Here is a 27358-nt window from a genome sequence, read left to right as displayed (position 1 = left end):
TGGAATTGGACATCCCATTCATCCATAGTTTGCTTCTCTCCATCTTTCTAGGTGATTACTGTCTATGAGTTGGTGTATACTAATGGTGAGCTCCATACAAACTTCTACCACCTGGGTGACATAAACCTGATTTCATCTGCATATTTAATTTCTCATTGCTCATCATAAATCACCTCCAGCATGGCTAATTCCCTCAGGTACTGGATATCTTTCTCAATGGTGATCCATTTGCCTGAATAACAAAATCTTCCTTGAAGGGAGAATTTCCCTTACTGCCTAATATAGAAGTCACATCCAGAGGTTGAGGCTTTGCGCCCTTTTTCCAATCACTTTGTCAATTCCTTCTCTAAAAAGGGGTCCCAGCTGCTTGGTTTTTCTACCCTCTAATTGCAGGCTACTAGTCCTGCTATCCTAGCATTGGAGCAATCAGGTGACAATGTGCTGGACTGGATGAAGTTGAAATCTTTTCACATATCTCACAGCTCTCTCGGGGAAAGGGATCAGGTGGTTACTGCCTTGTTTATGAGTTCTTTCACTTCCTCCTCCTGTTCTCATGATGACACTTGGAGAATCCTACCTTATCTTCTTCTTCCTCCTTCCCTTTTTCATAGCAGCTTCTTCCCTTATTAAAAAACTCACTTTTTTGCATCCAGTATTTTTTCTCATGTATGTTGAGGCAACTGTCATTAGCATGGGTTGGTACCCTGGTTTAGCTTCATCCTTGCCAGGGTTAGAGGAGCTGCAGTGCCTGTTGCAGGGGGTTGAGTAACCCGAGTGCTTGTTGTGGTTGCTGCAGCGTCTGTCATTTTATCATCACATCCAGAGACCTCCTTTTCCCCCTAAAGAGTGTTGAGCAGGGCTGGATCTTCATGGGCTAGGCCCCAGCATGTGGCAGTGATTTGTTTCTCTCTGGAATTTTCAGGGTGTTTTTCCAAATATTTTACCAATTTTTCTGGTTTCTGCACTTTTTTAGGGGTGAAGTTCCAATACCTTAGAGGTGCTCACCTAGATTCCTGCCCATACTATCCCATATATCTTGTCATTCATAACTATCCAGCCTTTGAAAGATCTCTGGGGGTATTCTTAAATATTTGTTTAACCTTAAACAAGATCTGAAATTCATTCAGGAGGCAGCAGTTTGAACGCTTGTTTGAACATCCCAAGGATTTAAAATCTCAAGAGCCTGGAGAAGGGGAAGATGAAGAAGTGGGGGAGTGTTCCCTCTTGTCTCCCCCACAGATCAGCTCTCTGAGGAGAAAAGGTAGAGTGTAATTGTTAATAGTTTGTGAGAGATGGTTCCCAAAGTACAGAGATGAAAATAATGCTGAGTACAAATACCAGATTAGTCTCACGACCACTAATTTTATGATATCATAAGCCAGTGTTACACAGTACAGCAAAATTATAACCTTAATCCCGTCCCCAGGGATGATAAACAGCACAACAGGGAACACATAAAGCAAGTAAGGTCTTGCATAACATAACCCTGAGAACAAGCACGAATTCTCTGAGAGCACATAAATCAATAGTGTGATCAGTGACTATTAAACTAATATAATGAACTTGTAAAAAAAGATTTTTAACACATATCTGGTCAGATCTGCTATCTCAACCCTTTGTACCTGTTGGGGTTAACCCCAGCCAGCAGCCAAACACCACACAGCCATTCTCCACTCCCCTCTAGTGGGATGGGGGAGATAGGGAGAGAAGAGGGAAAGAGGTAAATCTTGTGGGCTGAGATAAGGACAGACACCACAAAAGGAAAGGAAAATAATGATAAGAAAATATATAAAGCAAGTGGTGCACAATGCAGTTGCTCACCATGCACTGACTGAGCAAGTGGCTGCCCCACCTTGTTGGCCAATTGCCCTTGGTTTTATTGCTCAGTTGAGTGCTGATTATAGTATGGAATATATCTGGTGTCCATTGGGAAAAGCTGTCCTGGATGTGTACCATCCCAGCCCCTTGTGCACCCTGCACCTCCTCACTGGCAGGGCAGCATGAGAAGCTGAAAAATCTTTGAATCAGAGTAAGCCCTGCTCGGAACAACTAAAACATCAGTGTGTTGTCAACATTATTGTCATCCTAAATCCAAAACACACCACTGCATCAGCCACTAAAACCAAAAATAACTATCCCAGCCAAAACTAACGTACTAGTTCTTTCTCTCCCTCTTCATTTCCAAGCTGACAACTCTAAATCAGCAAGACTATCTAGTGTCTCTAAAGTTTTAGACTGACTTAAACTTGGTTCCCATGAAGGACTTCAGAGGCCAAGGAGTCAAGTGCCTAGGGAGATGCTATGGTGAAAAGAAGTAAAGAAAGGCCAGCAGTAGAGGAGTGGAGGGAAGTAATCACAAAAATTAACTTCAGCCCTGGGGATACCTGACCTGCTTCTCTAAGCTTCTTTATAAAGAATGGAGAATAATTATGGAACAGACAAGTCAAAGCAGAAACCTAATTTTAGGCTGTCTGAAACTGCACCCCCAGGGGAACTTCACTCACAATCATAGAGCTCCAGTGTCCACGTTTTAAAAAGGGATCTTTTAAAAGTAGTCTGTGAGCAGAGGGGAAACACAAAAATTATTTAAGAACTGGAGAAAATGTCTTTCTTCTAGCTTGGTCTGTTTATCTTATCAGGAAGGAAGACTGGGATGTGACTAGATTAAGGTGTATAAATGCTTTCATGAGTAAAAAATACTCATGTACAAAAGGGAATTTTAATCAAGCAGAGGAATACATAACTAGAACCAATTGTCTGGAAGCAGAAGCCAGAAAATTTAAATTAGAAAATAAGCATAGATTTTTAACAGTCAGAGTGAATAGTTACTGGAACACACTACAGAGGAAGATGATAGATTCTCACCACATTCAGATTTTCAAGTGAGGCCTAGGCTGAAAGAATGTTTCAGTGGAACTAGGGGTCTCAATGCAGCATCACTGTCTGGTACTTAATGGTCCGTGATATTCAGGAGATTAGATAGTCTCTCTCAACCTTAAACACCATGAAGCTTAATTCTATGAGTCTGTACCAGTCACCAGGGGTATAGATTTTATATTAAAAAATACTCCCCAAATTCAACTCAACAGTTTGATGACTTCTGGTGTCTTTCGACAGCAACCAATCCCTGAAAGATTTCTGGCCATAACATCACTTCTGCTGAGAACTGAAAATTTGAATTTAAGCTGGATACAACTGTTGCAATAACTATTTGTTAATGATGGGAATGATTTCTATTCTTCTATAATAGTTTTTAAAAACAATAAGGTGTCTGTAAATTTATGGCATAGATTACCATATTTATGATAATATATATGATATTTAGCAGATTTAATTCACCTAGTCTGAGTGTATTGTTGTGATTTGCAAATATTCATTAACTGAGCATCATTCTAATGCTGTGAAGTAAGTAACTATTATTACTGAGATTTAACAGAACTTTTCATGTCTAGGGCAACTGACTTGTTCCAAGTTGTGTATATATTATAAAAATAATTTTTTTAAAAGACAATGAGGGAAAAAGTATCAAAACCCATATAGGAAATCCTGACCCTTTTGATATTATTTGCAGATTTGAGAGAAATAAACTTTAAACCAGCTTCATATCTCAGCTTAAAACTAAATCCATTCTAAACACAGTGAAATGTTTTCATTCATTTGGTATCTGACCTGAAAATCTGTGCTTAAAGAAGTAAAATGATCACTTCAAACATATTTGTTTCTCCTTTTTCTGCACTATGTCGTTTGACAATTACGATGAATTACCAGATTAAAAAATTCTTCACTCTCTACTCACTTTATTTTTATATATTTATATATATGTATTTTTAATATATTTCCCATGAGGGTAAAGTGAACTAAATTCTGCTAACAGAAACATTTGAAAATCCATAAGAAAAATATCCAGGGAGAATGATATTGGGCTTTTATTCCTGGCAATTCAGTTTATTTCAGATGCCACCTTCAGCTAAGTAACCTGATGCTTAGATTTTCTTTGTACCTAAAAAAGAAGTCAAACATTAAGACAAATTTTATGAATTAAAAATGTTTTCTATTAAATGAAAAGTATTTAAATGATTTGGGGAAAAAAATATAAATTCTATCACTTGTAACGCTGTTTAATGAAAATTCATACAAGGATGGGGAAATTCTCTCCAGTAAATTGACATGCTCTATTAGTTTTGGAGCTGTTTTAAGGGATTTCCAACACAATAATTTTGTATAGGTTTGACTTGAGCTACGGGGGGAATACAAAAACCACTGAATGTAACACTGAGTTTTAATGTCAACTTTTCCACCATGTGGCTGCACTCTCTGCCCACATGCACTCTTACACTGCCTACACATCAGCACGGCTTTTCCCTACCTTTATATCCAACAGGAGAAATGGACACGAAGTCATAACAAAACCATGATCTCAACCTCTTCCCTACTCTGGCCCTCAATTTCACACAATTCCTCCCGTTAGCCAAGATCCCACCTTCCCCTCAGAGTGAAAACTGCAGTAGCTGAAAGGTTTCATTACTTGAGTAGACAGGCCAAAAAACTTTCCTCCCTCTGGCCCTGGTGTTTCTAAGCAGGAATTATTACCTCATCATTTCCAACTGACTTCTTCTGTGCCTTTTCACTCAATAGCTGTACAGATTTACCAGGGCTCAGCAGCCTGCAGCAGTTTTCAGTTCAGCCACTTGCAAGCCATCTGAAGTTTCTCTTTCCAAGGAAATGGCATTATGCAGAAAAGTGACATATGTCACCTGGGAAGCATGGACCTTGCCTTGATTTCCTGGTGAGGTCATTGCAATATATATTTGTAATTTGTAGTACTTTCTTTTTATATAACAATACATATTTTGCTAGACCATCTGCTTCCAGTGCTGGGTAATACATCCTCAGTTATCTGAAGGAGCGGATCAAAGGCACCCTCAGTCACTTTGCAGATCAGACGGAGTTGGGAGAGAGCATTGATCTGCTGAGGGGTAGGAAGGGATATGGACAGGCTGGATCAATGGGCCAAGGCCAATTGTGGTGTGACCCTTGGGTCATAGCAACCCCATATGCAGAGTCAGTCTGGGAGCAGAGTGGCCAGAGAGCTGCCTGGTGGAAAAGGACCTGGGGGTGCTGGTTGATAGAAGCCAAACATGATCCAGTGTGTGCCTGTGGCAGGACATCTCACCCCCTGCCCTCCCTGCCACAGGGGGCTGGTGCACAGAGAGATAACCCAGGCTGAAGGCCCAGAGAGGGGTCATCTCTGGAGCCAAAAGGGCACAGGCCTCAACTAGGAATCAACATCTTCGTCTGGAGAGCAGATGTTGGAAGAGATAAAACAAATACTCTTGACTAAGAGACACTGCTTTACAAACTATAAAAGACACACGAATTATGACAGAGGCAGAAGCCTTCTACACACACTCTGAAAGTGTTTAAGACTTCTCCCCAGAGACTGGACACAGGTTCTGTGGTTACTTTTCTGGGGACTGAGGGAAAGGATCTCCCTGTGTCCCCCACCAACAATTGCATGGTGTCATACATTGAATCCTATGCTGTATTACTTCTTCACTAGCTGTAACATTATTAGGTTTCTTTAACCTCGTGTTGTATACGTCTACTAGTAGTTTCCTTTTTGTCCTTATTCCCATGTAGTATTTAGTTTGTTTTAGGTCTTATGTCCATTTGTTTCCTGTCTATTAAATAAATAACACATTCTATAATAGACTGAATCAGCCATTATTAAGGAACTTGCGAACAAGAGAGGGTTTTAGAGTGCTGGCCACCTCAATAAAGCTACTGCCTGCTACCAGAGACCTGGGCAAAAGGCAAGGACTAAACCCCTACATCCACTTGTAACAGTGCCCAGGTGGCCAAGAAGGCCAGTGACACCCTGGCCTGTGTCAGCAATAGTGTGGCCAGCAGGAGCAGGGCAGGGATTGTCCCCCTGTACTCAGCACTGCTGAGGCCACAGCTCGAGTGCTGTGTCCAGTTCTGGGCCCTCACTGTGAGAAAGACACTGAGGGGCTGGAGCGAGTCCAGGGAAGGGCAATGTGAACTCTGCACAGGACAGTTTCTGATCACCACATCCCTCACCAGCCCTTCTCTGTTCACAAACAGGAGGTTCACAGGGGTACCTTCCCTTGGCTCATTCACCAGCTGTGTCAGGAAGTTCTCTTCCACATATTCCACAAACCCCCTGGACTGTTTTTTCTCTGCTGTATTGTATTTCCAGAAGATATCTGGTAAGTTGAAGTTCTCCATAAGAACAAGTGCTAGTGATTATGAGACTTCTCCCAGCTAGTGAAAGAATATTGTAGAAAGTTTTGTCTGCCAATATTATAGAAAATTTGGTCAGTTGCTTAAGCAAAAGCAAAATACTTGAAAAATGTCTCTATTAATGCAAACACACATAGAGGAAATCACACATAATAGATACATAACCACAGTGTCAAACATCTTCACATTCTTCTATTATGAGTCATACTAAAGTACTGTCCTCAAACTATGTTTTCCTAAGATAAACTTCAGTGTTGGCTTTGTGAGCTGGAGAGCAGACTTACTGATTTCTAGCAGCATGAACAATGTTAGGTTACAGGTCATTTAAACAAATTGCTTTTGACTTTTGAAATATGCAGACTGCCTTTGCTGAAGGACCTGTTGGCATGAGAAGGCATTTTTGAGATGCATTAAACATGCTAGTTATACAAAAGAGCATGATGTAATTGTTACATTCGTACATGAATGCACAAAAGTGAATATGAATAGCATTCTCTAGAATGATCAGTTAGGATTTTGCATACAAAATTTGACCCAGAACAAAAAGATCAACTTATTTTCCATTTCAAAATAGCAAGCTTTATTAGTCTATCATCAACAATCCAAATATATTATAACTAGCACCCTTAAAAACAAACTGAAGTTTTTATGTGAATCTTACAGAATGGGTTAGACACGCTAAAATTTTCAAATCCCTTTTTCTTCCACTGTCAAATGGTCTTCTCAAATGACAATAATTAACACATTCAATTTCATCCTGGAGCAATCTGTGGTAGATCTGATGATATATTGTCATTCAATAACTTTCTGTCAAACTCTTTTGGGGAGCATACTTTTACTGAAACCATCAAGAAGGGAGCTGTGCTGCTTCAGGCCCAGTCATGAGACAATTGTGTTGGAAACACAGCTTTGGACCATGTCATTTGGTGGGACAGTGACCAAGCCACAATGCAGCTCAAGGAGATCCATGAAGCAGAAGAGGAAGGTCCTTGAAATAGTTTTTCTCCACTTAACCATAACTGCATTTTCACTTACCATTCCAGTCAACCTGTGTTCATGCAGCCAAAGACACAGTGCCTGAAATACAATTTTCAATGCTGTTAGTTTGCAGACCTTAGTAGCAGAACTAATAACCTAGGTGCCTCTTAATCACAGACTAGCTCCTTATGCTAAGAGCAATGGGATGTTTTTTCATTCGTGCCCATGCTACATTTCAAATCACTTTATCAAATTATGTTGATCAGCACATGACTATGTTCCTGCAGAAACTGCTTCAATTTGAACATATTTATCCTTGTGTCTGAATGTCATCAAGGATGTTCTCCAGGAATAAGTTAATATGGCTATTGGTCCTTCACATTCTCCTTCTATGTTCACTTCTGGTTATTGCCTTGAAGAAATCAGGCAACTACTTGTTGAGGAATACATCTGAAGTTTCCTTAACATACAAAAGGTTAGGTTATACAACAATGAAGAGAAACAGATGTTATTTGTTTATGAAAACAAATTTCCAGATGGTTCAAGATCACCACATTGTGCAAAGCTTAACCAACTGCTTGCTTTTATTGTAATTACCCTCCAGTTCCCTTCTGCCATCACCCTCTAGTGAGTGCTATACTTCCTTACTTCAGTTTGTATTCCAGGGTTTTATGTTATTTGAGACATGTACTTTGTCTGCTAATAAAGTTTCTAGACACATCTGGAGCAAAAAATGGTAAAACAGAAAATGTAATAATGGATCATAATAAAACCATCCTCATTACCAGAAATACAAAAGCCCAACCAATTAGGTAGTATATCACCTATTAGTTTTGAAACTGATCTATGTAGGAATGAAGTAGTTATGCTTTTAACAAAAATATGTACTTTCTCATAAATGTTTTACCCCAGTAGCAAGAAAATGTCAGCATAATGCGTTGGTCACAGCCTGTTGTTCACACAGCATGTTTCCACACAACAGCTTCTAAGTCCCCAGAAGGAATTCTTTTTTGCCTCCATCTGATAATGAAACACTCTACACACAACACATTATTCTTCCTCACGGAACAGTACAAAACCTTACCTGCGACCTCAACAAAATAACAAGTACTCAGCCCTGAGATGTTTGCCAAGATTAGTTGTGCAGTGTTATACTCTAACACCTGTTACAGTACAAGTCCCTGGCAGACACTTGGCACTGTAGTGTAAAGAAGACCTGTATGTAGTTAGTGTCCATGGGAGATATAAAGCCTCAGTATCTTGGTAAGTGCAGATGCAAAAGAAAACTCAGTGCAGCAGTTTCCCCACACGATGTAAACACCCATAACTCAATCAGGTTCCCACTGTCTTAAGAAGAGCCTGAACTTGGGCATCCCATGCACCTCTGTGACTCTTGTTGCATGGAATGTTGGGAACCCCTTAGAAGGCCTGATTTCATCAACAGTGACTGCATACACTGATTAACTTAAGGACTGACCAGGCAGATAGTGCTATGCTTGATTGCCCAAACCATCTCTGATAAGGTAGTCATTTTCCATAGGATATGCAAGACTTCATAATGCCTATACCTGCATATGATCGTGGATGCAATACTAATTCAAGACTGATTGTGACATGGGCTCATGCTTAAAATATTCTATTGATCTCCCTGATCCTATCTGTTTTGCTATTACAGCTGCAGGCTGCTCTTCAGAGTAGCACCATTGTAGCGTGCATTAGCACATTTGATTACTGTTAACTATGTCCGTGGAACATTCATTCTGGTATTCCTATGCCTTGGTGAGGTATACACTGGAAAAGCATGCAACAATGAATATTGCCAACCCTGTTAATATTTTTACCTAGGTAAAAATTATCCTGAAGATATTCTTTTCAGTGCTGAAATTTTTAGCCTATTATTCAAGATATGATGCAGATACAGTTATTGTTTATTCTCGTACTACAGTTTTAAGTGGTGAAAGAAAATGTTATCATTCAGATGAGCTACTTCTCTGAAACTGTAAGACAACAACCAATTATAGATGCCTCAGACAGATGGGATTCTGCTCCTACTATGCAAGATCCCTATTATGTCACATACACACTGCCACAAGGAGCAAATAAAGAACTGGAAAGAATAAGGGCTTTATTTAACAAATGCATTTGTGTAAGTCGTTCTGGGCTTACAACTAAGTAATGGTGGCCTGGTTTTCTAAAACAAGCATACACCTGCTCATTAGTGGCATTGGAGCACCCCTCAGTGGGAGCAAAATATTAAGCTAGATGCATGTAAGTGGATAGCCTAGAGATATGAAGCATGTAAAACAATGACTATGCTTTCCAGGCAACACATGACCAATTCAGCATATTCATCATTCAGGTCACTGTGAACAGAAATGTGAGACATTATTAGTAGTATATCCCATATTTAACTCTGGAGGGTACTACTTCATACAAAGATTTTAAATTTCTTCTTTTCACCCGTTAATCATGGTTTTGCCTGAGGGTTTAAAAAGAAGCCTCAATGAATAAGAAGGGTTTCCTTCAGACCTTATCAAAACAGAAACCAAAATGGGACTCACCTGTCACATGTTGGAGATTCTCAGAATTCCTTCATTTCCTTCCTCTGTGTCCCACTTAGGCCTTTTGGAAAATACACTCGTTAAGAAGTAGTGCCCTCCTTTTTGATATATGGGTTTTTATATCTACAGAACATTTTGTATATAAGTGTTTGAGGTAGCTGAATCACTCCCAGCCTACACTGTACATTTTCAAAGGGACTATAACCACTGAGAGAGGAAATTATAACTTTATCTTTATTGGAAGTGCTGTACCTGGCTCAAACTAGTTAGTCAAGTGAATAAATGAATGAGTGTACCAACAACTGGAAATGACATTTCAGTTACTTTTGCTAGCCTGAAAGCCATTAATCTTGTAATTAAAGGGTCTGATATTTGAAATCTTATTACAGTATTTCTGTCAATGAAATATTTCCACAATAGCTCTGGGTCTGGAACTCAGACAGGGAAAAACCATCTTCATCATTTTTTCTCCAGCCAAAGATTCAAGCTGGGACTAGCGTACCTCCAAGCACTCATCACAAGTAATTACCCTGCAGAGGTAACACAGCCAGAGAAATGTTACAGCAGTACTATTATTACTTTTTTTTGTATTAAGTAATAAATATTTAAGAGACTAAAGCTAGCCCACACAAAATGACAAATGAGCATACGCCAAATCCCCACCTACTCGATTGTGCACCTTAAGGCCTCTTCCACCTGAGATAAACAGCAAAAATAATTCCCTTCCCCACCACTGTGAGCTCTTATTTTCCTTAACAAACTAGAATCTCCTTCAAAGGTAAAATAAACTGTAATATTAGTTACTTTAATAAGAGTTTCTAGTCTGTTTCCAAAGTGAGGTTACAATTACTTCAGACAGCACAATAAAGGATGATTTCCTTTGTAGAGATAAGGATGTTTCTCAATCTTTTTCAGTTTGCAGATCCCCAGGCTGTCTGAGAGAGGTGCAGGTCTTTGTACAACAAAGTTAACCTTCCTAACCACAGGAGGACACTTTCTATGAGCTTTTGCACAGCATTTCAGTGTAATTCAGCATCTCAAGTGTTCACGGACCCTGGAGTGAAAATCAACAAAACTGTTCTTTTTCCATTGCCATGTCATGCTTTGTCTCTCATTTACTACTCACTCAGCTGGTAATACTTTCTCACAAAAATTCATTTTTGTGCCAGAAAATTTGCAAAAATGGATAGTAAAGAAACAATAATGAACTGTGAGGAATTTATAAAAATATAAATTTATATCAAAGAAATTGATTTTTAAATTACCCCATTACTTGATCTTTCACTACATTTTCCCTAAATGTAGATGAACAAAATCAAGTTTAAAACTACAGGTATGGTACAGATTTTGGGAAATATTTCGACTTCTTAGAAGTTATTTCTAGTCATTCTAATATTTCTCAATTTTTGATAAACTATCAAAATTCTGGGGAAAAAAAGGGTGATTTGGAGAATTAGCTGGATGCAGAGTATATTCCCAATTTCATTTTTAAACTTTTTAAAGAAAGTTTATTTGCATGTGGTAATAATAAAAAAGTTCTTCAAAATCCCAAACATTTTTCATAGGTTGATGAGGATGAATACACTCTTTTATAATGAGTTTTAAAAATATTGACAGAATTATTGGTCACTTGAGAAAATAATCTAACAAAGACATAAATTCCACCTATGTTAAAGGTCTTTTTTATTTGTCTATTTATTATGTAGCATTGGCAATCTACATATTTGGTATTGGGGAGAGTCTAATAAATTGTTTAGTGTGAATCTGAGCAGTTCTGGAAAACAATGTATCATTTCAAGTCAGTTCTGTGAAACTTTCCATCAAAACTGACAAAAACCACCAGAAATAACATTTAAAAATACTTCACGGAGCTGATAATTTTTCCCCAATAAAACACAACTGCTGACATCCAGTGCAATTTTTTTTTTTTTTTAGCAAAAAGATGAAGCTTATTCTTATAAACAATAGTTATATCTCTTTAATTAAAGCTAGTTAGACAATTAATTTATAAAATGTCATGAAAACTTCTTAGTAGGCAATCTTGCAGTTGCTCAGACACAGTTTATAATTTTTACTTGTAAATTTACAAATTCAATCAAATCAATGTAATCTCACCTAATTTGAATGTGTACACCACAAAACATTTGTACCAAGCCATTCAAAGTACTCACTCATTTCAGACATTAAAGGATTTGGCTTTGTGGTAGCTAAGATGTTTAAGAGGCACAGAATTTTAGTCAGTACTTTGACCCACAGCCTCCTAAGAATTAATTTTTGTGTGCTCCATATGCCAAAAGAATTTGCTGCACGATCTCTCTACAATAGAAAAACCAGAAGGAAAAGCACTCTACTGGTTTGTTCTACTACTTATGGCTTATTCTTTTAGTTCCTTCTCTAGAGAGACCCTTGACAGTAAGTCTGAGCCAGAGTTTAGCCTAGTTCTCATCTGTAGAACTCAGATCCAAAACTTCATTCGGGTCTTAAGGCTTCTTTTTCTTAAAATTTCCAATATTTAGGCAATATTAAAGACTGATTAATGAGACTAATAGAAGTTAATAAGAGATAGCAAAGAGACTTCAATTTGAGCAGAGAAGAAAGCTCTTAGCTCTGATTGACAAAAGCTGGATGCAGCCTTATTACTGGTGGCATTAACTCTATTGACCAGACTCTAAATCCAGGAATATTAATACATGCAGAAATAAAAAGAACATAAGCTGAAATTCAAATTATTTTTTACATTAGTGAAAAGTCTAGTCATAATACCTTGTCAGAAAAGGAAGGGTTTGCATTCTGTGGAGTGTCCAAGCAAAATGTATGCCCTTACAGAGGATCTTGTTTAAATTATTCTCTTTTATTATTTTGAAGTTTTTTATTAGTTAACCTTTAAAGTGCTTTTCTCAATATACTTTTTTGAAATTGTATGCTTATAGTATCAAATTCAATAAACAAACTGAAAAAAAACCCAAAGCAGATGTTTGGTTAACATATGTTAAAATATACCTCAGTACGTGAAAACTATTTTACATATTTCAATTGCAAAAAAAAAAAAAAAAATTAAAAAAAATAAAAACAAACAAACAAAAAAACCACCTCAAAACACACCTCTAGGGGGAAAAAATTAATGTGCCATGGAAAAAGGTATTTTCCTAAATACAAAAGCTTTCCCTTAAATACGATGCCTTACAAACACTGAGACACTGATCAAATGTAATCTTTCTCCACTGTTACCATAGCATTAATACATGCCCAAAGCATTCTCAGTTGAGTTCTATATACATAAAATGAGTCAACATTTTTAGCAACACTTTGTTCAGAGACTGTTCCAGTTTCATCTGCAAAATTTCACAGACTAATGTTTAATAGTCCCACTAAATGTTAGGACAAATGAGATGGAAGAAAGACTGTGGAAACTCCAAATTTTTAGAAAGCATAATCTGTCAGGTCTGCTCCCAGTAGCAATCTTGCATTTTTTCTCTTCTCAAAACACACAGTCAGTCCATAAGTAGGCAGGATTTTTTCTCAAAGGTCTCTACTTTCCCCAAACAAAGGTGATAAGGATAAAAAGAACTGGGGATGGCAGATTATCAGTCTTTTGAATAAATCCCTAAAGTTTCTGTCCAGTTACAGAAACCAGGAGATCTGACCTTTCTCAAGTCTTCCCAGAGAAGAGGTAGATAAGGGATAGGTTTCAATAGCTGGAACTGTAGTCCTGAGTTTATTTCTCTCTGCCGAAAGGGCCAATTTGGAAGGCTGAGGGGGGTCTGGGGAGGAATGGGGGGCAGGGAGAGAGAGAAAAGAAAAAAAAAATTTAAAAAATATTTAAAATTTTTAAAAAGAGGAAAACTCAAAACTAGATACACTTAAAAGCATATTAAATTTAGTTGCCTAGCTCAGCTAGTCAGTTATGCTGCTCTTTAGTCGCTGGAAGGACATGTGATGTCCACTTCCCAAGTTGATTGTTTCCATTGCAGGAAAATAAACAGAGAGGTACCTAGGACATGCAGGATGAATAACCTGGGGCAACTTCAGAAGAGACTCCACCATGATGGGCCATAAAGATCTCTCAGAGTCTCAAACAGTGGCCATCAGAACCCTCCATCTCTTCCCAAGGGAATCTAGAAAGTGTATACTAGACACTCTTTAGCCTGGGAATGGAGAATACGGAGTCTGCTCTTTATCTGATACTCAGTGAATAGCTGCATCTTTCGTGCAGTGATTCCCTCAAGCAACACAAAAAATATTCTCAAATTCAGGAGGCCTCTCAGAGAGAGTCAGTCCTATTCTCCAAGTTTCCAAATGATACCCCTTGTGCCTGCCCTGCATATGCAAAAAGACAGGCAGGCAGTGCTGAAGGGGAGGAGCACTGATCACTGTGTGGCCCTGTCTACCAGTTATATCCAAAGGGAACAGATTACAATTAAGGCACTACAGGAATTTATCTGAGTCATGGATGTTTTACAGTTATAAGGCAGCAGGATAGGGTTTCCTTCCCTTTTTTTTTATTTCAAGCTGTGTAGCAGCACATAACAGGCTTGGCATGGACATGAAGGAAATGAGCTCAGATTGTTACCAGCAGCTCTTCTGCTCCTGTGCCATCTCTGTTTTCCTGTCACCTCTTGCACTCTGGCCAAGGACAAAGGCTCATGGTTTGGTTCAACCACTGCCTCTAAGATCCCAGCTTGATCAGCTGTCATGATAATGAGTAGATGATGGGAATAAGTTACAGAAAGAAATTTATGTTTCCACCACTGTGCACTGCTGTTATTAGTAGCAATTAAAACACTGCTTTGGAATCTACTCTCTCTGTCCAGCTGAGAGCTCCTGCCCAGAATTTCTGCCATTTGTGTCCAGCTTGGCTTTCTCTGAATCTTTTAAGAATTAACATGCTCAGATTAACCTCCATGACTGGATTAAAATTCTTGCATTAAAATATCAAGTGTCTATTCCACCTCTTCTGGAAGTATTTGGGAGCTTAATGCGCATAGCCCAGTATGAACACTTACAGAAAGCCCTGGAAAATTTGTAAAAAAATCTAACAGGGCTGAGGAAAGGTGACAAGTAGACAGAATAAGCACAGGCAAGCAATGAAATATTAGGGGTTAGAAAGGCAGTGCCATAACAAGAGGCACAGCATAAGCAGACACAGTTTAAAGGGAGGGAGTTTAAAGACCTGCAAATGTCTAAGCAGCAGGGATCACCTAAGAAGAGGTGGCTGAATTTGGGAAGACCATATTTTTTTATTTGCCTAGGTCTTGGGGAAAAAAAAAACAACACAGATCTCAATTTATAGTAACTTTTCACTTTGAGAGAAATTTACATTCTGTATGAAGAGAAAGAAGAAAAGAGAGGCAAGGAGGGACTAACTATCACAACAGAGTATAATTAGCTCTACAATGAGTAAATGGTCACCCTACTTAGGGTGTGGAAAGTCCTAATAGAGACAAATAGCACAGCTGCCTGGCATGGTACATGAAAAATAGCTTCAGCAGTTCACTGAATCATAATAGTTCACCTAATGTAATGACTGCAGAGAAAAGGTATCTGATCTAAAGGAGCGTTTTATCTATGTAGAACACGTTTTGTCCTGAAAGCTGTTGGAATCACCATCCACCTGAATCCTAGAGCCTATTCATTTGAGTTGAAGAACAAAGAACTGCATCTTGCCTATCCTTTGTGTTCAGCATGAAATAGTGTCTTGACCAAAAAACAAGGAAAGTGCCAATCTTGCAAGTCAACCCAAGTTTGACTTAATTTAAGGGCTTTCAGTAAATTTTTGATCAAATGTAGGTTTAATCCCAAACATTTCACAAGCACTTTTAGGACAGAACTAATAAATTAACTGCATCCCTTTCATACATATCTAGCTCAGTGTCTGTACTAGGACGGAAAGAGTAATTCCTCTTCTTCTGTCCAAAGGGCAGAAACATTTCAGCAAAGCAAAAGGAATCCCTCAGCACAGCTACCACAGAGGTCTACCACACCAGTGGGTGTGCAAGAAAAATTTAGTTCCATAACGGCCCAGTTTTTCTATCAAGGCAATGCTAGCCATTCACAACACATAACATGGTGGGAAATAGAGTCTTCGTAAAAATTCCTTAAGTGAAAAATATAATGTAGTGTCAGATATACCATTTAAAGGGTATTCAGGAGTTTCTCTCAGGTTTTGTGTGTTGGAAAATTAATCATTACTCTTCCTCCAATGGATCCGAGCCACTGGTTTTCCTTTAAGAGCATTTCTACAGGTACAGTGAACTGAATCAGTACATAAAATTACCAGCATTCCCCTGAGAAGACAACTGAAATCACATGCCAATTAAATTTTTTTCAATGTGTTCACCTAATAGCAAAATATTACACAGCCTGGTAGTGTTCCATATATAAAAATAGCTTTCCAGAAATAGCAGCTCTGCTGTATTTCCCAGAGGACCAGTTACTGTTGTTTTATATGTTAACACACTTGCTGTAGAGTGAAAGTACTGAAACCAAATACATTAGCAGTAGTTTTCTTATTGCCTACAAATGGCATTTAAGCAACAGTAATACTGCTTTAGACTTGAAAAGCTTGTGCTTTCAAAATTTTGGCAAGTTGTTGGAATAATTCTGTGCTCCATTCCCAGTGCATAAATCTCAACACAGTGGGTATATTCACAGTCAAATTACTGCAAGGGGAGGAAGCCTTGCAGTTGTCTGAGTGCAATGAGTTTGGCAAGATAGCTCTATTATTGTACTTTTTAATCTGACTTTTTTTCTCCACTGCTCAGCAAGAGCAAGTAATCAGAACAGAAAATGATTCCAAAATGTAAATTAGTGCGTCTGATGTAAGGAACCAGTGCATACAAAAAGTCTTGTATCAAAAACATTTCCTTTTCTAGTTCAGTGCTGGCAATCCAACCCTTGAAATTAAAAAACTGCTTTTCTAATTCTAGTGTTATGTTAGTGTTTCCTTTAACTACACAGTACATGGGCACACACATATCATGTATCTTTGTTTAGAGTCTGCAGATTCTATAAAATTTAATTATTTCTTTCGGTTTCTAGGGTAGCTTGAAAAAAAGGGCAGTTTCTATTAAATACCATAACATTCCACGGAAACATACATGCTAAAGGCATCTGGCAAGATGTGGCTACAAAATGAAGCAAAGTGTCTTATGAAGCCACTGCACTACTGAATGCAAATACATGGAAGATGACTACAGTTGAGGCATCTCAATGCTAACAGCTTAGAATTTTAGCCTAATGGAGCACATATTCAAAACAGTTGAAACGACCATCCTTCAATCACTGCATCTTGAAAATTTCATTAGTTATTGTAATGACTGTGTTAAGAGTTCAGAACCTGCAGGGTCAAACATTTAAGTAATGTTGACAGGCTTTGCTTGAAATTTTATTCAATCACCTTCATTATTTTCTCTGGATTTCAGGTTATAGTATTTAAATAATACGGAAATAAGAAAAGGAGCTAAGTATATACTGTTAAAAGTTCAGAATACATTATTGAGAAAATGCCTTCCACTGTTGCTTAATGATTAATTGTTTAGGAAAGAGAGTAGATAACATGTATGTAACACCACTGAGGTATAGAGATACAGAGACTACAAAGGATAAAAATATTTCACTCAATAAATATGAAAGAGTGGATCAGTAGGTTCACAAAGAATCACTAAACTCCGTAAAAATTCAAACATGGATCTGATTGCAGAAGTTGAGCTCCAGCTCCTGCTTTGACACAGTGCCATGTTATACAGGGAAAAGGTCTGACCCTGACCCAGTATATCATTAGAATCCCTGCATATCAAGGAACATGTATTGCTTCACTGGCTTTGCTGTAGCTATGTACAGACACTATTATTATTTATTATTTGCATTATGGTAGCTGCCTTCAACGACCAGAGCTTGAGTGAGCTAATCATTACAGAGATATTTACAGGGCTCACAGTTTTCATGAGAGGCAGTATATCAAAAGAGACAAGCATGATTGGGAAGGATGACATTACAAATGAGTAAATCGAGCAGGGAAGTCTGCTGAAGTCACACTGTTTCTGTGGGTAAAATTATAATCATCCTATAGCATATTTCAAAACAACATTCTATATTAGGCAGGAAGGAGACGTATCTGCATAATAGAAGATTATAAGTATTCTTGTTTGAGCAAAGTGCACAAAATTTCTAAGAATTTCTTCACCTTTCTGCACACCTCTTGTTCTTCTATGGAGGGTTTTTTCTAAACTCGTTTCAGTGTTAACAGATTGTGATATTGTCATGATCTGCTATTAATACAGAGTGGGGGTCGTGATGGTTCATTTGATCTCAGAGTGCAAACAGGCAAAATCCAGGGGACAAAATCAGTTTATTCAACAACAGCAAAGCATTTTTGTTAAATGCCAACAACTCAGTTGTGATAGAGGGGAGAGATATAGGAAACAAAGTATAAAGAGAAAAAAGAAGGAGATGGGAAAATAGCTACCAATGTGACGAGACGGACATCCTCTTCATCTGTGGGGAGATCTCAGAGGGTCTTCTCCAGAGGGTTGCTCTTTTATAGTCCTTTTCCAAAGCGAGTGGCTTCTGGCCAAGAGGTGGAGAGATTTATGGAGTATTGTAAGGGTTGCTCCAAGAAACAGGTGTACAGAACCTGCAGCTCCAGCTAATGCCTGCTCGAGGGCAGTGTACCATGAAGCACAGCGAGCACCTGCAAAGAGTCCCTTGGCAAGCACCCACCTTGGTCAGGCCAGGAAATCATTGTCCAAGGTCAACCTGGGTGGGGTCCTCGGGGTCTTTTTGCGATGGTCATGAGGCAAAAACAAGGGGAATTTTGGACTGACCCTTACAGATATGTATCTGGGTCATGGACAGAATGAATAAATCACAGTTACCTAAATTAATTTTTCTATGTGGCACGATCAATTTCCCTGATTTGTTATCATTATGCACATAATAGTTTTAAAAGGTAAGTAACATTAGATTTTTGGGAGAAATAGATACTAAAGACCCTTAATGAAACTGGCTTCTATTTCCTGTTTAATAAGAAAGTAGTCATTGAATAAAAAGACTTTTCGCCTTGAACCAAGAAATGCTTCTTGGAAGAGCCAGTCATTATTTTGTTGGATGTGATCTTGAAAGTGAGGCATTTGCCCTGAATGTAGGGCAAAGCAAAAAAGATGCCTTTCAAGTGCATCAACAGCATGCTTCTGTAACAAAATTGTCAGCAGTAATGACTAGAAGCATGAAAAGAGTCGAGCTCTGCATTTGGCATCATGTCAACATAAGGAAAAATAATTATTTTTTGAGAAATTTTGTTTATTAAAACTAGCTTTGTCCTTTGACTATATTTTGAGCTATGCTTTAAGACCGTTTACGACTTTAGGCTAAATCCCGAGATTTAAATTCTCTCAAGTATTAAGCGTTTTTGAAAATAAAATTTCAATCCAGAACACAATTTTCAAAGTTAGCACATTAAATCAATAGAATAAGTCCATATCTTCAATCCAAGCATATCAGTGTAACTTTGAAATGAATTGAATTTTGCAGGTTTTGCCCAAACACTTATTCTTATAAAATGTTTCAAATATGATCCTTAGCACTTACTACCCTCTTAGCTATGAGAACTAAAAATCAAGCTTCAAAAATTATTTAATATTGTCTTTTCAGCAAGTTTTAACTGTAAAAATGTAGCTAAAATTATCTAAATCACCAAAAATTCTGTGTTTAGATTCTTTTACCCCACTTTCAGATGTCATGATTATGCTTCAAACTATTTGAAAACTTCAACTATATATTTGCATTAACTGTCTCCATAGCTAGAGAAATTTTTTCACCCTGCAAGTTAATAAGCCCATCAAAGACTTCCATAGTAGATGGAAAAATAAGCAATATGAAGGGGGAAAGAAAATCAAACGGTACTTGGTAATGTTTCTGATTTTGCAGTGAAAGTTGTTTGACAGCTGAGCTTTAACCATAATTCCTTGATTATATGAAAATCCTACTTTTTCTATTTTCCTTTCAATAAAAAAAGAAGAAACGTTAGTGCTACCAACTTCCTATTTCTGTAAAAATGATTGAAATTATATCTTTAAAAGATTCAAATCTTGTACATTCTTCAAAATAACTCCAAGTACTTTCCACAATTCCATTTCTTTAAAGCTACGGCCATTTTGGAGAGAAAACCAAGGTTGATTTCAGTAGTTTGGTGCTATCCCAGTACTTGGGTGTTCAAAAGCAGATGATCAAGTAGGAAGAACCACTCTGTTCTCTAATACAGCAAAGGCTCTGCTTTTTCTTCATTGATAGTCTCACTGAAGACAAAATCAACCAGAAATATACTGATGTATTATGATAAAAAGCTCTTTCAAATATCCCTGTTGGTGCTGATACCTAGAGGAACAGAGGCTAGACAGTGTTAAGAAGAATAAAATGGTTCTTTATGGAGGGGCCTTCAAAGACCCCACCCTGACAGCACCAGTGCCACAGTCATGGCCCCTGCCCGGATGGCTCCAAGATGGAAGCAAAAGAGGGCTTGGTCACCAGATCTCACATATTTATAGGTTTAGTCCATTTGCATACAAGAGTCAACTGTCCAGTTAAAAGCCTCAAATCATGAAGTTTCATCCTCCTTGATTGCTTACTTGCCCATCCTCCTCTTTTCACGTTGTTTATGCTTAGGGCCTGAAGTTTGAAGAAATTGTCCTTGAGTCCCCAGATGGAATAGGACTGTTTTGTCTTCACCATCCAAGCACAACAGAAAAGCACACCCAAGCAGAACAGAAAAACTTAAAACTTAAGGCATCAATTTCCCCAGTCAATTGTTTTTCTGCAGCACAGATGAGATGTTTTTCAAAAACTACTTATACATATGAAACAATACAGGAAACTCTTAGAACTTCAGCTTCAACATTGCCCATGAAACTAAAACACCTGTCCCTTCCTTCACACATCTTATTAATGATTGTAAATGCACCTGAGTTTCAAGATAAAAGTCAGAAAGCAGATGTTGAAAGCAAATAATTAACACTGCTTTACTCAACAAACATAGCAAGGCTTTATCTGCACATAGGGGGAAGTTTCTAAAAAAGAGACAATTCGCTGTGACCTCACACAATACGTGAGGGAGAACTCCAAAACTTCAGCTTTTCTGACACTGATAATAGTACTGCTTTTTAAAATAACATAATCAACTGCCAATTCAAATGCTGAAGATAAAGGATATCTGATTTGAAAACAATACTTCCTGCTTTGGATATTTTCCTTAGAATGGTCTCTTAAGTGAATTTGATGAGAAAGACCAGATTACATGTTTTGCACTCGATAAAACTGTGCAAATATTTCCATAGTGGACCGTTTTGAAATCTGAATGCTGCAACAGGTTGTCTAAGCACTATGCTAAATAAATGGTAAATTTATATTTCCAGAAATTGAAACATATTCTATTATACTAAATGCTCTTAGCACAGCTACATAGAGATTGTAACAGGGAAACATCTCAGTAGCAAATTAAATTTTAAAATAGCTTCCAATTGAGTTTTCAAAAAGAGATCTTGGGCACTTTTTATTTTTGTGATCAGAACAGACAATCCTTTTGGATATTCTCTCCGAGGCTGAATATCCAGTTCGATTACCAAAGAGCTGAATTGGAGAAGTTCTTAGGAATAAACAAAAAACCACTTCTTTTGACTCTTGAGCTAAACATACTAGAGAAGCATTCAGACTTCCTCTGTAACTATAGTGACATTGGTCGCTAGTTCATTTCTAAATATTTCCAGGAACAAATACCTATCAGGAGTTTTAATAACCTAAAACTTCAGGGAAGTAGATTAGGTAAATGATTTTTTGCAATTCAGTGATCATTGTTATTACAGGATCTTAGACAAAGATTACTTTCTCGGGCATGCTTGTGCAGATTTCCCCATTAATTTGAATGGAGAATATCTGACTATTTGCTGAAATGTAACAAGACCCTTGAGATCTTTAACAATATCAAACCACTGTTATTTTTATGGCTCTACACACTGATATCTAAATCAATTATATTTTGACAGATTAGAGCGGAATAAGCATCTTCAGCATTGTCTAAACCTCTACTGAATTGTTTTCAGCCACATTCATCTCTGTTATAACTCAATTGTTTTCAATTTTTCTATAATTGCAATGTATGTTGGTCTTAGAAAAGCACCTAAATTTAAATGCACATAGCTTAACATTTTGTAGTGCTTTAAATCCAGTACTAGGCAGAGAAGAAATGCCAAGAAGAATTATTTTCAAGTTTGCCAGGTTTTAGCTAGCAAAATTACTGGCTTGTGACACAAATCTTTTCAAATGTGATGAAGGGTAGAGAGACCTACTGAAATGTTAGTTTCTAGATTTTAGTAATTGAGGAACTTGGCCGTAAATGGGTAGAACAAGCATTATTTGACTTCTTCCTATTATCATGCACTTCAAATCCCCCAAATACAAATTCCGATGTGGGATCTGAAAAAGTAATCTAAAATCCCGTATGAGGCTCCAGCCTAATTAATAATTACCAGTTATTTTATCTCTTTGTGATTATCAGCCCTATAGAATCTACATAGCCTTGTAATGTACATCAGCTCAAACTATCACAAGAGCATTTCAGTTGCATTTCTACTTTCCTCTTTTGTGAATTCTTGTCTCTCAGGTCTCACAAAAGACTGTTAATTACTAAATAACTCACATAGCTATATATACATAATATACATATAAATAATACATATAAAGACTATTAATGACAACCTTGCATTGTCTCTGCCCTTGGGAATGTGTATGACCTATCCAGAAACTTTTCCATGGGTTTCATTACCTTTCCCAGCCTCTGTATTACTTTTAAAAGAGCATTGGAATCAGATGTAAACAAACAAAAGTTTTTAAAAAAATACTTTCCTCCATTTCTTTTCCCCTCTGGGTCTGTTCCCAGATTATTGTATGAATTACTGGGTGTATCCTGCTGTTATTACCCTCTATGGGAGAATTGTCATTTACTTTCCTGCAAGCTAGATCAGACTACAAGTTATATAACTGAAGGTTTCTGCAAGGGGAGAATATTTTATTGTTAATAAATGCAATTTCCTCACATAGCTCAAAACAAAGCTAGTTAGTAGCAAATAACAACAAATATTTAGTTCTTGTTATAATTCTCCTCATCATAAGGTCACCTCTAATAGCCATTTACTGCTGTCTTATAAAAAAAAATGCAAAAAATTATTCCCCAGGATTGTTAACCATTTGCCTCTAGGAAATGCCATAAAACTGCTTTTTTGTCTCTAAAATTAATAAATCCTAAATTCTGGCAGGAAAAGAACTAATAACATGACTTGTTTCCAAGTTCCTCTCAACTGCTATGCTATTGGGTAGCTAGCCCAACATTACAGCACTTTGTTACAGTTTTAAGCCAACCATTTACTCATTCCATGCAGCCTAGGAGCCTACCATTGCCTCCTCCAGTAAAATCTTTTCCTCAGTGGAATTCTGGCACCAGCAAGGTGGAGATACACTAGTGCTGTAATGGAAAATATCTGGTTCATTTGATAGGAAAAAAAGAGGGGACTGAATTTAAATTAAACCCCCCCCCCCTGAAACTTTGAACTCTGCGTTTGTGCTCTGTTGAGGATTTAAACAACCTCCTATTATTAGCATTAATTTGAGATCTTAAAAACTCATGTGATAAAGCATTTTTTTAAAAATTTCTGCTGATGTATTTCATTTACTTAAAAGGCATATATGACAATAAAGAGGATTATGAAATTTTTTTATTTCCTTTTTTTTTTGACAAATATGTTATAACTGGTGGAAGAACTATTTCAAAGAGAATTGTGGAGGCAGGTTTACTAAAGATGGAAGTGAGCTCCAAGAAGAAAATATAAAGGGCAAAGAAACAAAGAGAACATTTAAGTGGTGCTGGATTAAGGCAACTGAGAGTGTATGAAACCATGAAAAAGTCAAAGATCAGAATATGAAAAAACTGAACCATACTGAAATTGGAGAAGAGGCTAAAGGGATTTAAAAATGAAGGTAATGAGGGACAGATAAGACAACTTTTTGCAGCATTTCAGGGACTGGATTCTAAAAGGCAAGTGCTGTACTGTGAGTCGAATTCGGGTCCACAATAAGTCCATGTAGTGAGTGTAATGAAGATTGTAGGGGCAGTTTAAAAGTAATCAAACACTTAATTTAAAAGGTTTGGCAGAGGTCACTTATATAATCCTCTTATACAATGTTAGGGAAGCTTGAGTATTGTATTGCTTTCAGGCAGATACAAAAGCATAATTTTATTTGGTTTTAATCATAAATAATAATATTTTATTTAGCAATTAACTTTACCATTAACCCTTTAATATCTCAGAGAAAAATTACTACTTTTCAATACTACTTTTTCATGTTAAAAATGCCATGACTGAAAGTGACGGGTCCACAACTAATATGAATATGGGTACACATGAGAAACTTCCAAGGGCTGCCCTGAAAAGCATTTGAGAATCAAGTAAATATGTAACTGAAGGATTACAAGAGACAAGCAGATTTCAAGATAATAGATTCTGAGTAAACAAATCATAAATTGTCCAAAAGCAATATTAAAAAATATTTTTAAAAAAAGTATGAATTAGTGAGCCAAATCAAAACTCATTGAAACAGAAAAATAGTTTACTGAGTAACTTACACGTGTCTGGTGGGTTATCTGTTCCTATATATTTGCATAAATTAATGCATTAATAGCCCGATCTTTTCTTTCTCCTTTATGAGGAACAAACATAGCTACAGATCTTTCTGTAATAAAAGTTTTTGAGACTGTAGCAAAAGGCACAAAAGTCCGAGAGAGAGGTGGGAATCCACAGTGACTCATCACTACAATGCAGAGAAATAATGAGGTGAAACAAGGGAATACAAAAAGAAGAAAAGTAACACGACTTGTGGCTTTTAAATAGGCAGTTTCACAGGCAGTGGTAATGTGAGGAGGGGATAATAAATAAAGCAGAAGACCCCATAGCAGCATTCTGAGGTTTTGAATAATATCTTCTATATTCTTTTGTTTTCAAAACAGACAATATTGTGAAAGAGCTACCAGTTTATAACACAGAACTGCACAAAATGCAGAAGGCTGAATATATGGTTGAAAGGGATTCTAAATAAACAGTAAAAAACTCTTTGGGCAGGAAATGCAGTGAAGATGTGGCTTGAGATTTATACAAAGAAAGCGACATGGAATGAATGCACATTATATGTCATTAGGTGTAAGCTGAGGGAAATAGAGACCAATTATTTTAAGAGGAAGAGTGAATAAATAATTAATAATACTAATAATGTCAAAAGATTTACTGCCGTTTTGGTATGAACCTTTGGAAAAAAGATTAATAGCAACCATGCACATAACACAAACTTTATAATAGAGCAGTTCAGGTGAGCAAACAGGTCACAGAATACTTAGAAATATGGGCGGTATTGAAGACATTAAATGGGATGGAATTCAATCAACAGCTTTAAAGAAAGTACCAAAAGTGATTTGTGAATCATTTCCAATTAGTTACCTGAGAGAATTTGAAGGGAGAGAGACAGAGGTGTCAGTAAAAACTGAAGGGCTAGACAACAGTAAATATAAATTTAGTCTTTTTCTTTTCTTCAGAATGAAGAAAATGTAGGACTGGACATAATCGACCCAAAGAAATATTGTGGAAAAGTATTGAACAATCATTCAATTAGCCCCCGAAGGAAATGTGATAAGAAACATCCCAAAAGAAAGCACAAAAGCATACCCTGTCAAAATCATCTCATCTTTCACAGTCAATAGGGAAAGCAAAAGGTATTTCACAACTTTATTATGGAAATAAACTGCATCTAGGATTATCTTACAACAGTAAAAAGACTGGACAATAAAGCCAATTAAAGTGTAGTGTTCAGTAGTTTCTGGCAGTACCTATCAAATTCTTTTCTAGGTTTGTTCTGGGCTTTTCAAAAGTTTGACTGCTGGAGTAGAAAGCATACAAAAGTAACTGCACTAAGCACACTGGATGAGAGGAAGCACTTTAGGAAATGCAACTACCCTCAGAAATTTTTTGCTCTATTTACAAAACAGTCTGAAATTAGTAAGACAAAATAAAAGTAAAGAGGAACAAAAAAAGGCAGAAAAATGCTAATGATGGGTTGAATGTACAATAGGAGGCTAAAAGTAATTCAATATATATTGTATTCTAACATGAATCAGTCATGCCCTTATAAGACTCTTGTTTTGCTGCTGCCACACCTCTCATCTTACAGTCTTGATATGCTGGAGCCTATTTCAAGCACCTCAGGTTCCTTCTAGACATGTTTTTATATTTTTAAATTTATTTTAGATATTTTATATTTAAAGTTTTATAATTTTAAAATGCTTTGGGGTTTTTGAAAACCACTTCATGTTTTGAATTACCAGTAACTGTATACCTGTATATAAGCTTTATAATATCCTGTTATTTCTATTCTATGTAACACAGCAACATCCACCAACTGTCCATGTAGCTATGAGCTACATTCCAGTAATCTGAACTTAATCTCACGTATGTTTCTTCATTTTCTGAATGCTTTTCAAAGGTTTCAAGATTAGAAAACCTTATCACTTTCAAATAGAAATTAATGCATTTTCAAATATGGCCATTTTCAGTTGTTTTTAACAACAGAGGTACTGGTAAAATTTCCATAATGAAGACTTGAAAATTACTGCAGAATTATCAGAAATCTTCAGGGAAGATTGAAACCCTGTTATAGGCAGACTCATAACATTTTGGCTTTTACAGCTGCTAAGAGTATATTCAAAAGGCTGAATGAAATAATGGTTTTTAAAAGGCTCTTGTAATAATGGTCAAAGAACTCCACTGAAAGGTAGTCTGCTGCCACCAATAATCTTCTTGGGCTAAATCACAAGCAGATGCCTGGAAAGATATTTCTCTGAAACCCATATAATCAATTTTTAGCTTACTAGTCTTAGTCTATTTCTGGGACTATTGGGAAAGACAAAAAGAAGAAGTATTTTGACACAGACCACCCTCGCCCAGGATACTTTTCTCTTATCTAAGGAGATATAGATTTAAGGAAATAACTATTTGGTGAATGAGGAATTGGTTGGACAGTCACATCCAGAAGGTATTGGTCAGTAACTCAAATTCCAGATGGGCGTCAGTGACAAGTGGTGTCCATCACAGGTCCATATGAGGGTAAGTACTGTTTAATATCTTTATCAGTGCCATGGACAGTGGGACCCAATGCAGCCTCGGCAAGTTTACAGATGATGCCGAGCTGACTGGTGCAGTTGACACGCCTAAGGGACTTGATGCCATACAGAAGGATCTGGACAACCTCAAGAGGTGGGCCCATGGGAACCCCATGAGGTCTAGGGTGCAAGGTTCAGCATTTGTGTCAGGGAAATGCCCAGTATCAGTACAATCTGGGGGATGAACAGATCGAGAACAGCCCTGTGAAGGTGGGCCTGGGGTACTGGTAGATGAGTCAAAAGTGTGCATGCACAGCCCAGAAGATAGCAGCACCCTAGGCTGCAACAAAAGCAGTGTGACCAACAGACC

At 37.3% G+C, this 27358-nt stretch overlaps 1 pseudogene; it reads right to left on the bottom strand.

The window, feature by feature from the left end:
- Window positions 1-152: 152 nt before the first annotated feature.
- LOC148224485 (uncharacterized) lies at window positions 153-27152 on the bottom strand (annotated as a pseudogene).
- Window positions 27153-27358: the final 206 nt, after the last annotated feature.

The sequence above is a fragment of the Sturnus vulgaris genome, chromosome 3, assembly GCF_052056855.1.
Source record: "Sturnus vulgaris isolate bStuVul1 chromosome 3, bStuVul1.hap1, whole genome shotgun sequence".
NCBI lineage: Eukaryota > Metazoa > Chordata > Aves > Passeriformes > Sturnidae > Sturnus > Sturnus vulgaris.
This window is presented reverse-complemented; position numbering and strand designations above follow the sequence as displayed.